Source organism: Nannobrachium achirus (assembly GCF_963921795.1).
Source record: "Nannobrachium achirus genome assembly, chromosome: 4".
Classification (NCBI taxonomy): domain Eukaryota; kingdom Metazoa; phylum Chordata; class Actinopteri; order Myctophiformes; family Myctophidae; genus Nannobrachium; species Nannobrachium achirus.
In genome coordinates, this window is record NC_137813.1 from 54,109,865 (window position 1) to 54,123,490 (window position 13,626).

The following is a 13,626-nucleotide window of genomic DNA, read 5'->3' on the forward strand; positions in this document are numbered from 1 at the left end:
CTTATTTCAGTGGTTGGGGGCATCGTACAAGTGGCTAAATTTGTCATTTTACACAGAATAAGCCCATTACCAAGATACAACGCAACCTTTCATGGTTGGATGTGACTTATGGGGGCTAGAAGTGTTACTGTAAATAGCAATGAAGAAACTGCTGGCTTATTGTGTCTAAAAAGACATATTTAGCCACTTGTACGCATGCCCCCATGCGTACGCATGCCCCACATTTTAGCACGGTAAACACGATAAAACAATAGAACGAAGCAAATGAAAACATTTTAACACTCACTTTTTCTTTTCTCTAATTACAATCTAAAATATGAACCCTTGTTGTAAAGAAACAAAGTTGTCCTTTAATGAGCTGCAGATCAGCTCAGCTCTCTCTTGTGTTGGCTGCATGTCAGTGGGTTTGTTTGTGTGCATCCCACGGCTTCCCTCTGCATGGCTCTGTAATCAACTACAGGAACTAGAGGCTGATAGAGCAGGGGTCTTAAGGCCAAGGACCCCTTAGCTGAGAGAGATATGAAGAAGGGACCCTCCGCTACGTATTGTATAAAATTGTGTTGCAGATTAAAATGTTAATAGAATTCTGGGCCCTGGGTACAAGGGTGCACTGCGGGGCCCATGAATGTTCTTCATGGGGGAGGGGGTTTAAACCATTTAGACTGGGAATGCATTATTACGCGTTATTTTGTGCTTTAACCATTGAAAAATAGCAGATATACTATCTGCTATTTTTGAATAATCGTGAACATTTTGCAAGTCTTTGAACATTTCAAATCCAAGGTTTGACCTATGTTTCTATGTCAGTGGTGCTCAAACCTTTTCATGTGAGGGACCCCCAAAATAATATGTATTTGGCCGCGGACCCCTATCTCAATATATTTAGTTCCAGGGACCCCTCAGAAGCAAAATTTGAGTTACAAATGTTTGCTTATAAAAAATACATATATATTCAAAGATTTGCACACATTTTCACAACTTTTCAAAAATAGCAGATCTACAAGCTTGCAGTGCGGTGTCGGTACCATTTTGGCTCGCCAACCATTTTGGGGCAGGGATCGGGCGCTTGCGACTGACGTCACACAATATGATGTTGTGATTGGCTTTTGGCTTGGAATTCCTCTTCAAACCTTTATTGAACACAGAAACTAACATTCCCAAACAATGAAACGTTTCTTAATGGGGCTAAGTCTGACATCATTTTGTAGGCAGAGGAGAACTTTTGCCCCCCAAAAAAGCGAATCTTTTTACTATTTTTACTATTTACTAATTTTTATTCTCTTTGTTGTTGAAAGGAAAGTGGTAGAATTATACTTTAGTCGTTATTTTTGTCTCGGATCTGTTGAAATAGCGAGGGACAGATATTGACAATAAATCTGCTTGGAGGTCTGACTACAAAATGATGTCACGGCTTAAAAGCCCCATAATGAAAAATAATTTGTAATGATAAATATCAGTATTGCATTCATTCTTATAGCAGAAAATTCCTCTTCAAACCTTTATTGAACATTGGAAAATAACATTCCAAAAAAAGAAAAGGTTTCTTAATAATAAACTTTTAATAATAAATATCAGCAGCGAGGGACCCCCGGGGACCCCCCCTGAGGAGCAGCGCTCCGCGAGAGGCACCAGTGGGGCGACCGCAGCGGGGGTCCGTGGCGGCCATGAGAGGTGCCGCGGGACCCCGGTGGAGGGTCGCCGACCACGGGCGACCGCAGCGGAGGTCTGCGGAGGTCCGTAGCCGGCGACCCTCCACCGAGGTCCCGTGGCACCTCTCGCGGACCCCCGGCCCTGGCAGGGGAGACCTTCAAATAAAAGGTTTGAGAAACACTGGCTTGAAATACTAATTATAAAAGAGAAGAAATGAACATGCTGTCTTTAAAAACGACTGGGCACCGGTGGCAGTGTTGCGTGGCGGAACAGCCGATCTACAAGCCCACAAAGCGTTGCGCTTGCGATGCGTTGTGAGCTTGTCTGCTGTTTTCTGCGCACGATACCGGTGTAAAGCCAAAAGCCTGTAGAAAACAGAGAGTAAGGAGTGCATCTGTTTGGCTGTAGAGTAAAAATCTCCAACGAAAGGTGCTCTTTGGTAGCCAGGTGACAAAATTGATGCAAAAAAGTTAGACCAAGGCACTCTTGAGGGACAGTTAAAAAGCCTTTATTTAAGGGCTAATGCATGGCAAGAATAAAAAAATTCACCTACGTGTTGCGGCACAAGCCAAAAGCCATATTGTGTGACGTCAGTCGCAAGCGCCGGAAGCGTGCCGAAAAAGTTGCCCCGGTGAAAATGCTACTGACAGCGGCACTTGGTGCCGCGCTGTGAGCTTGTATATCTGCTATTTTTCAATAGCTAAAGTTTAAAATAATTCCAGGCCCCAGCACACATGGCGGCCCTAGTAACTCAGTCCCACTTTCCCCCCCCTTGTGACGCCCCTGTGCATTCATGCTGGCGTGGCTCCAGAACAGGAGTCGGGCCCTCCGTGTGTATTTCCTCAGTGTGTATTTCCTCAGTGTGTATTTCCTCAGTGTGTATTCAGTGTGTATTTCCAGCGCGTTCAGAGCTCAGGGTTCAGCCATTTCCTGTCTTCATTGTTTCTTTGTTCTGTTAGGAAGCACTGGGAAAGGGTGTGTGTGTGTGTGTGTGTGTGTGTGTGTGTGTGTGTGTGTGTGTGTGTGTGTGTGTGTGTGTGTGTGTGTGTGTGTGTGTGTGTGTGTGTGTGTGTGTGTGTGTGTGTGTGTGTGTGTGTGTGTGCGCGCGTGGGTGCGTGTGTTTGTTTGGGAGGAAACTGGGTGTTACTGCACCCAGCAGAGCTCGCGTACAATGCACTCCCACTGTGTGTGTGTGTGTGTGTGTGTGTGTGCGTGTGCGTGTGTGTGCGTGTGCGTGTGCGTGCGTGTGTGTACGCTACCAGCCTCCTTATCTTTCTAGGCACACTGACATTCCAGTTCTCTGACCTTTTGCAGGTAAAGTCCATTATAGACCTAAGGCTATTTTTAAGATAGAATAGACCTCCCATAACTGATCTCCGCTTAAAGGGTGTGCTATGATTACACGCTGTGTCCAGTGTGCACACGCACGCACGCACGCACGCACGCACGCACACACACACACACACACACACGAGCCCACAATACATAAATAATGACAAAAACGTCAAAACATGAGACAAAACTCCTATAGGTGTACCTATAGCCATACCCATACCAGTGGTCTGCTAGGACTGGGTAATATACAATATTGATGCTATATTGATATTGTGATGTGATGTAATTATCTGGGATTTTTAATTCATAATATAATATCGTGATTTAATATAGGTGTTGTCTTTCCTGGTTGTAATCACTTACCCCCTATTTTTCAAAATCCAAAATGTACGCATTGTGAGTTATAGATTGGCTGTTGAAAATAGTACTGTAGAGATTTGGTCAAAAATAGTGTGTGATATTAGATTTTGGCCATATCGCCCAGCTCTAGTCCAAAGCATTAAGGAAGCCATTGGCATGATGCAATTCATTTCAGTACGAAAGTCAATTTGCAAAGCTTAGAATCTGGCTCGAGATATACAGTATAATTCATCATACTTACATTATTTTACTTATTTTAGCTTACAATGTTACATTGTTACATTTGAATGTATTTCAAAATAATAATTTGTTTGAAATGTCTAGCCAAAAAAAGCCCCTGGAGAAAATAGTTATAAACCAAATTCAAAGTATGTTGCATTTACCATGCAACATACTCAAATATTCAGTTTCAATATGTTCAATGGCAAATTATACTTAACTAGAAGCTCGGCCGCCCGAAGGGGCGTCTAGTCGCCACCCTGGCCAACTCGGGAACAATGTATATAGGGGATGAATGCCCCGCCCTTTAATGCAAACCCCATTATACCTGTTGTCATCGGATCTGTTTTGACCATCTGTTTGCGTGTGTCCATTTATGCCCATATATGGGGATATCTATCTGTTTACGTCCATTTTATGTCCATATATGGAGATCTCTGTAGGACCCGTTTTGACCATCTGTTTGCCTGTGTCCATTTATGCCCATACATGGAGTTATCTGTCTGTCTGCGTCCATTTTATGCCCATATATGGAGATCTCAATAGGACCTGTATTGACCATCTGTTTGCCTGTGTCCATTTATGCTCATGTATGGAGATATCTGTATATGTCTGTCTGCATCCATTTCATGCCCATATATGGAGATCTCTGTATCTGTTTGTCTGTGTCCCTTTATGCCCATTATGGAGATCTCTGTATCTGTCTGTGCCTCCGACTGTGTTGCAGACACAGTGCTGGTTTCCCCTTTAATGCAAACCCCATTATACCTGTTGTCATAGGACCCGTTTTGACCTTCTGTTTGCCTGTGTCCATTTATGCCCATATATGGAGATATCTGTATCTGTCTTTTTGCGTCCATTTTATGCCCATATATGGAGATCTTTGACCATCTGTTTGCCTGTGTCCATTTATGCTCATATATGGAGATATCCGTATCTGTCTGTTTGCATCCATTTTATGCCCATGGCGGGGAACGCGCGTGCCTAATTTGAAATAGGGAATGAGTGCCCCACTCTTTAATGCAAACCCCATTATACCTGTTGTCATAAGAGCCATTTTGACCATATGTTTGCCTGTGTCCTTTTATGCCCATATAGGAACATCAGAATACGTAACCATGGCATTTTTTGTTGACTCATGTGGTGTACGTGATCTCAGAGCCTTTTATGAAGTGATGTCACAATGAGTCAGCGCTTGCGCCGATTTCCTCCGGAACAGCCTGATGTCAACAATCAGCTCCGCATAAGGAGATTCCGAACGTTTTGCGCCGGTTTCGGAAAACCGCGAGTCGGGTCGGGTCGAGGCCCGGCACTGCACTCCGCGCGGCGGCGGGGAACGCGCGTGCCGAATCTGAAGCCGGTGGGACGAACGGTTCTCGAGATACGCGGATTACAGACAGACACGCACGCACGCAGAGACTTCTCGCATTTATAGATAGATTAAAATTGGTAAAAAACAGTAAACAGACCAACATAATACAGTATACAGTAAGTGTATACAGGGTATCTGCACATGTCTAAAGTGACAATTTAAGGACTTTTAAGACCTTTTTAGTACTCTGGTCTAACATTGGTCAAATTGTCAAATATTTGAGGCAGAAATTGGGAAAATAGCAGATCTACATAGATGCAGTCAAACTAAATGTAATACCAGTTCCTGGGGGGGGGGGGGGTTGTGAATTTCATATCATTGGCCTGTTTGGAAAACCGGAATTCCTGATCACGTTATCACCCATTGCATTCTGGGAATTGGAGTGTTTCCCTTCAGCTGCGGCTGCCCCATATATAGTACAGTTTAATATAAAACCCTACCAGACATGTCAAACGCGTCGTGGGCAGAGTTTGACGTGTGGGCGCGTTGTGGGCATCCGGAGAGTTAAGATATTGACCAGAAAGGGTTTCCAGCATCATCATACAGTGATAATAATAATAATCATCAGCTTGTGTCAGCTCAGTGTATGCTGCCAGCATCGTGACCTTTTCTGTGTTGTGCATTGTGATGCAGTGCCAGCGATTACCTTGTAACCCACATACAAATGCACACATATAGGCCTACATATTCTTTTTCCCCATTTGAAATTGCATTTAAGTGGTTCAATATTGTTCCCCTCAGGCGCGTACGCAGCGTTAGGCGGACTAGGCGACCGCCTACCTCCTGAGATCTGACATTTCGGGGCTGGCACTTCTCTGGCATTTTGGCTGGCATTTTGCCTACCTTGACTCTCATTCCTGCAATACGCCAGTGGTTCCCCTTCCTAGAAATGTAGTCAAAAGTACAATGTTCAACTTTGAAATGTAGTGACGTGAAAGTCAAAAGAATAAAAAAATACCAATATCAAAATGTTTTACTTAAGTTCTCCATTACTGTCCACCACTGCTCATACATACACTACACACAGGCATTTATTTGTTTATTTTGGAGGGCCTTTATTGATAGTACAGAGAGAAGAGATTGACAGGAAATGGTAAGGCATGCTACACACAGTTACGACAGCTATCGTGTCCGTATAGTGTAGTTGAGAATGAGTGGGGCTGGGGAAAATCCAATTCATTGTCAACGGAGGTCACGTGGTTTTTTGTCGTTGCCGTGTCTCTTGGCCAAAAGACAGCCTTCGGTTGAGCAAGAGACACGGCAACGACATGAAACCAAACAACCTTCCATTGACAATGCATTGGACTTCCCCCTCCCCCCCTCATTCTCAGACGATACGGAGAAGATGTCTCACGCATCTGTGTGAGTGCGGCCTAAAGAGTCGGGGAGTGACACGTATTAACAAAGGTCCACCGGGCTCGGGAATCGAACCTGGGACTCGCTGTCAGGCTTCAGAGACTATTTTTGGTGCGCGCCCTCACCACATGAACAACTGCGCCCCCAGACACATAGGCATTCCTAACCTCCCCTGTGCCAATCCGCTGCCCAGCGTGTTCCCTGCTTCCTTTCTATGTTTTTTTCCCACAATGCCTCTCAGCGGTCGTGAGGTTGCGTGTGTGTGTGTCACCAAGGGGGCTTTAAACGAAGCGAGAACAATACAATCTGGCTCCGACATCTCTCTCCACCCTCAGTACCACACACACACACACACACACACACACACACACACACACACACACACACACACACACACACACACACACACACACACACACACACACACACACACACACACACACACACACAATTGAGTTTCTCACACAAACTCTGTTTTGACTTGTATGAGTGACTGGAATGCGGTAATGTACTTTCACTTGATCTGCAGCCATGTTGGCAGCCATTTTAAGCACTGAGGAAGCAGACATTTTTTAAACATGCCAGCCGTCTCGTATCTCCTGTTTCCTTCTCTGTCTCTTTCTCCTTGCGTATCTCTGTGTTTGTTTGTTGTCAGGGGCGTAAATATGGTATGGCCCATTAATGAAGGAAGAAGAAGAGGAAAAAACAACGGGCGGCAGATATGCAAAGGCAGTTGAGAAAATATTGAAATAGCCCGGTGGCTGCTGCTTCTATTTCCAGTAGTAGACTACGATTTAAAAATAAAAGTGTATTGTTGATCGAATGATCACATTGTATCCAATAAAAAAGGCCCTTGTTTTGAAATGCCCACCGTTCAGAGAGGAAACAGTCAGAGTTCTATTGGCCGGGCCCCTTGACGACTTGACTTGGCTTCCTCCACTCAAAACAACAACACCACACTTGGGCATAAATCAATGGAATATAAACACAAGACTTTGGGGCAAAAGTTTGTATTTTACCGTGCTCTCTGAAACCAAAACAATGAAGGCATATGGAACAAAACCTTCTCTTTTGTCGTCCTCCTTACTTTAGCAGGTGAGTTAAGTAATAATGTAAATAAGAAAAAGAGTCTGCACACCACAGCCTTTATCAGCCTTTATTTCCATATGTTAAGTAATAAATGTAACATGCTGGCTATAGTTTCCTACACAACATATTTAGTACTGGCACTGGATACAGTGGTGGATCGCATGCCTCATTAATGTACTTTGTGTGCTGTTGTATTTGGATCATTGAAATTAGTTTCCAGGGGGGGGGGGGGGGGGGCTTTTAGGCTTTGAAGTTGCTCATGGCAATTATGACACATACGTTAACTTAAATATACAAAGAAATTACTGACATATTTGACAACTTAATACTTAAAAAAACAACATTGATAGTGGAAATAGCCTTTTTTTAAAGTGTTTGAAACTATATTAACATTTCTCAACATGGAAACAATCACGAGGATTATGCAAAATAATTGCGATTACCTCAAATAATTGCCATTAGATAATGATGTAATAATTGTGACAACCCTACTGGCAGGGGCATGTTACGCCACTGGCTGTTGTTGCTGTCGTTTTCTAAATGAAGCTGCATCTTTGTGTCCTCTGTCCAGGGCCTTCAGTGGTCAGTAGCTTAGTGGTGACCTCCAGGGCCTACAGAAGCCTGGGTGTCTCCTGGCAGGCCGGCCCAGGGAGGACAGAGCGCTTCAGGCTGCAGCTGTGGGACAACCCTGCACCTGGTGAGTGTCTCATTTCCTTTTTCTTTTTCCAGGGGCGACTCAGAAGGTTTTTGTGTGCATCTTGCTGTGTGATTATTATTGATTCCACACCTCTTGAGTTCCAATATCGAACTGTCTAGACTCTAGACTGAATATAAATTATTGTTGCTACCGTAGGGCAGGGGTTCTCAACCTGTGGGTCGGGACCCCCAGGGGGGTCCCCAAATTATTTTGGGGGGTCCCCAGATGATTGACTTAATGTGCAACATTGTTTTCTCACTAAACAGTAAAAGACCAACTTAAGGTTTAAGTTTTGTAGAGGGTATCTGCACATTTCTAAAGTGACAATTTAACGACTTTTTAATACCTCTAAAATGACAAGTTAAACATTGGCCAAAGTGTCAAATATTAGAGATAGAAAGTGTGAAAATAGCCGATCTACATGCCCACAACGCCTCGCGTTGTGAGCATGTAGATCTGCTATTTTCACAATAGAACTGTGTTATACAAAATGTAATGCCTCAACTCTTAGTGCTCGTCAGGGTGGGGGTCCCCAGTTAAAATATGATTATTTTGGGGGTCACAGCCTGAAAAGGTTGAGGACCCCTGCCGTAGGGGATGGCTGGACATATTGATTGGCTGGTGGCAACTATTATCTATCTCCGCCTATTATTTTCTTACAAACCCACAACAAGCTGTTGGTGCAGCAGGCTACAGCAGCAGTAATATTGAGGACGTCCCATGGATTGTCATGGATTTATTTATTTACACACCATGCATTTAAAAAGTATTTATGTCATATTGTTTATGTCCCAAAAACGTTTTTCAAAAGGTTTGAGGCTAATCTTTTTGAAAAAAAAAATTTTTTTTGAAAAAATAAATAAAAATAAATTTCTTCAAAAACGTCCGTTTATGACGTCACAAACGGCAGCAAATCTGGACAGCCTGTTTTGAGAACCCGTGGGATGGTTTTAACCTCCACCTTCCCAAAACCAGAGAAAGACACAACGGTCTGAAATGGGACTTTGTGAGGATAGAAGGTGGGACCCCAAAAAAAGGTTTTAAAATAGGAAAAGTGAATTTTCATGGTGTATCACCTTTAAATCATCTCAATCGTCTGCCCCTGTCACAGGTCGCATCTTGTCCACAGATCTCCAGTTTGACACCCCTGATCAGTTTGGTATAGACCATCGGTCAGAATGAGAGACAGAGCCAGACTTTTGGGTCTGACTTAAAAATAGGGACATTCTTTCATACAGTATGACAGTTGCAACCTAGCTTGCCAGTGTGTTGTAACTCTGAAGCCTGACTTATACATAGTTGCGGACCAGTTTTGCACACCTGAAATAGCAGATCTACAGGCTCACATTGTGTAGCGCTTTGATGCAGTGCATGTGAACTTGCAGATAGGCTATTTAAAGGATAACTTTGTTTTGTTTTTTACAACAAGGGTTCAGGTTTTAGATCGTAGTTAGAGAAAAGAAAAGATGAGTCTTGAAACATTTATTTACAGCTTTCTATTGATTTTAGTGATTTCGATTTCAGTGTGTGTACAAGCCATACTGTGTATAGTAGACTCATTGTTTACCTCCTGCTTCCCATTCACAAGATGCACCACAATCTTTCATGGGCAGATGTGACTTATGGGGGCCAGTAGTGTTACTTTAATGCAGTTTTTATGGTGAAACTATAAATACATGCACATGCTCCCTTTCCATGCCATACCTGAAAACATACGTGGACGTACTCAAGGAAGACGTAGGGACACAGAACACCAATGAGCTGGCCAGATGTATGGAGAACCGAGATGACTGGAAACAACGATGGAGGGCTCGTCTGAGGACGACCTAGATAGATAAGGCAGCATTCAAGAGAGAATTGCCTCGTCCAAACTCTCCCGAACTCCTGAGCAGCATCTTATTTTGAAAGAATTGCCCTCTCTGTGTAGAAATCCATGCCGTACAGGCGTACACCACATCCCCAGTATTGACTTGATTATGCAGTTCAATGTAGTATCAAGCACCGAAAAGATCGACCTCCAAGCTTGAGGAGGTCGACTCTTTTCGGGGGTCGGCTATTTTGGATACTTCCACCAAAATGCCCTTTTGGAAACTTCAGCCCCTGCCTTTCTTTCTTTCTTTATTCGGATCCCCATTAGCTTCCGCTGCCGCGGTTGCTAGTCTTCCTGGGGTCCACATAAAACGTCACAACATCAACATACAATATTCATACAAACAACTGACACTCGTCAGTCTGAATCTAAAATACATTAAAATACAAATATAAAATAATACAAAAAGATGTACAAAAAAACATATTGATTATTCAAAGTGTGTTGTCTCTCATTAATATTTGTTTAATAGTTCTTTTGAATAAGTACTTACTTTTGATTTGTTTCATATTGACAGATAATGAGTTCCATTGTTGGATGGCTCTATAAATAACAGCTCTTTTAAGTATTTCTGAATTTGGTTTTGGAAGTTCCAAATACCCTGAGCTTACCTGTCTGGTTTGATAACCGTGTTTTAGAGCTGCATTCAATAATTGATCTCTGAAGAAATCTGGCTTCCCCTCAATTATTGCATTTCTAGAAAATGTTATAATACTAGATGTTAACTTCCCCTCAACAGTTAACCATACCAAACGATAGTGCATCCTAGCCACATTTGTTTTAAAAGAGCAATTAAGTGCTATAATCTTGCAGCTCTCTTTTGTGCTAGCTGGAGTTTTTTAATATCCATTTTAGCAGCAGAGGACCACACAACCGTACAACACTCCAAATGAGAAAGAACTAATGCCACTCTAACATTCTCTGCACGTCCCTGATGTTGTGCATGTTCTCAGGCTCTGTGTCAGCAGTGCTGAGGAACAGGACTCTGGAGAGCACGGCCACACAGCACACACTCACCCAGCTCACACCTGGACGGCTCTACAACCTCACCATGCTGACAGAGGCTGCCGGGATGCACAGCAGCAGGACCATACAGGCCAGGACGGGTAGGCGGGATACCAGTCTCACTTTACTATGAGAACCGTAACAGCGTGACCGCATGTATACGTGTAACGCCTGACACTGTGGTTCCCCTGACACATCACTGTGACATCACAGGTGACATCGCAGTGATATCAGATACTCAGTCAGAGCATAGCCTCGGTATCCAGGCATTTCAAAGAGAAAAGCCTGGGATGGCGCCCCTGTAACTGTGGCTCACGACATTTGAATTGTATATAAAATATATGTAGCCGTTCAGATATCTTATTTTACATCAGTATTGTTCATGTGAACTGGTTTGTTTAGGCTTATCCATTATAATTATAACATCGCTATGATTTATCACGTGTTTTCCACCGTGGATCACCTCCTCATTTACTCAAAGACCACAGCAGCAGGAGTCATGTCCCCCTCCGCGTCATTTAGAGACACCGGAGGAGCCGGTGAGATCTGTCGGGGGCATAGAATGTCTGCGTTAGGTTCGACTACTCAGAGCAGGGATCTCTGTATATAGGCATAAACAGGTGACATCACAGTGATGTCAGATACTCAGAGTAGGGATCTCCATATATGGGCATAAAAGGGATTATGTTTCAGAGCGTTTACAGAGAGACCACGTGACCTACTGTATCACAATGTAAAATATCACGGCGTGACATGACACCTTTAAGTATTACAAGTCTCTATGTCTGGTCAGTAGTTCAAACACACGCAAAGGAAAGGATATGAAAGACAGATGATTTCCAGGGAAGGCACTTTTTCATTTTTGAACAGCAGCAGTCTATTACTTTAACCCTTAAGTGCTGTTCGGGTCATTTTGACCCGTTTTACATTTTCATTTGAAAAAAAAAGATACTCACTGGCCTTAAAGATTCTTCTGAGATGAACATGTAAAAAATATATTTTTGCACTACACCCATGCTACACCCCCCTCATATTTTTTGAACCTTTAGTGCTGTTCGGGTCATTTTGACCCGGAAGCACAGATGCACAGAAATACACAGTATTATGCCAAAACACAGACACACAGTCACCCCCACTTCTAACACCCCCCTTCCGAAGCCCCATTCCGAACCCTTATGTAAAACATTATTTTACATAAACATAAGGTGCTGTAAAGTAACACTGTAATTCAGGGGTGCTGTGGATGAAAATGTTGTTTACAGGGGTGCCCTGAGAACAAAGTGTTTGAAAACCTCTGTCCTAGTGTAGTGTATATGTTACAGTATGTTCAAGAAACCAGTAAAAGTTGTCAAGGAGCACTCGTTTTGACGTTCACCACACACTAATCACCACCAGATGGCGACGTCAGCCACTGCTCTGCCATTCACCAGCGTGTATATAAGAGAGTTACGTCACGCTTTGAACTCGCCGCAGACCGGAAGTGTTTACTCTTTATTTACTAGCCTAGCCTAGCCTAGCCTAGCCTAGCCTAGCCATTAGCTCCATTGTAGTCACTTGGACAGGGCGTTTAACGTGCGCTTGCCCAGGCCTTACGGCCTGGGCATAAATATAACGATTGCATTCACCACGGCTTCGTAACTCGCGCGGCCCTGGCCCGCTCTTCGCGGCCACTCGCGCCTGCGGCGCTCGGGGGCGAAGAGCAGGACCAAGGTCTGCTGGCCTTCGCGCCGCTTGGGGCTTCGTGGACCCAGGGGGGCCTCGTAACTCGTTTGGGCTTCGTGGATACAGGGGGGCTTCGGTAGCCGCTCGCAGTGTCGTGGACAATAGAGCGGCGCACCGCCTGGAGTACGTTGTTGTGGCGACCGCTTGCTCCGCCCCGTGCCGCACCACGAGTGCTCCGCGTCTCGAATGTGCTGTTTCTCTAATATACTATGACATATACATTCAAGTGTATATTCATATGTGACGTTCATGTGTGTTCACATGTGTGTTCAGCTCTATGTGAGAATGATGTCCTGTTCTTGAACCACGTATTCAATTAATGGGCATATTGGGGGGGGGGGGGGGGAGTTCATAAAAACATTGATTTACATTTTTTCCTATAAGCATGAGCAATATTGCCCAGTATTAAATAAAGTCGTTTTTTACCTGAATTTCAGCTAAATCAGTAAAAACGCCTAGCTCTTTCAATGTTTAATGTGATATAGCAAAGCAGAAATGCAAACATTTACCATATATATCATATGAATTGTTTGGTATTGAGTCAAAGTCAATGTGTCATGATGATTTGTTAAGTTAAAATTTACATTAGTGTTGTTTTTTTTTAAACCAAATATCCCCCGGGTCAAAATGACCCGAACAGAACGAAGGTGTAGTGAATCTGAACAGAACTTAAGGGTTAAGACAAATTGCCGCTTCACCTCTCCCAATGGCACATGTTTGTCATGAAATGGCAAGAGAATTTTTATTTTGCAGTCAGACTTACCTTTGGGTGCAGCAGTAGTCCTAATATATTTAATATGCTTTCAGAAGCGCTGTGCTGGATTCTTCTGAACACATACAAGCTGCCATTTCACCATTTATTCAATTATTTTTTAGTGATTGATTTCCCCAAAGCTGAGCCCGATCACAACATCAAAACAGTAAAGGGGGTGATCGCTAAATTAGGAGTTC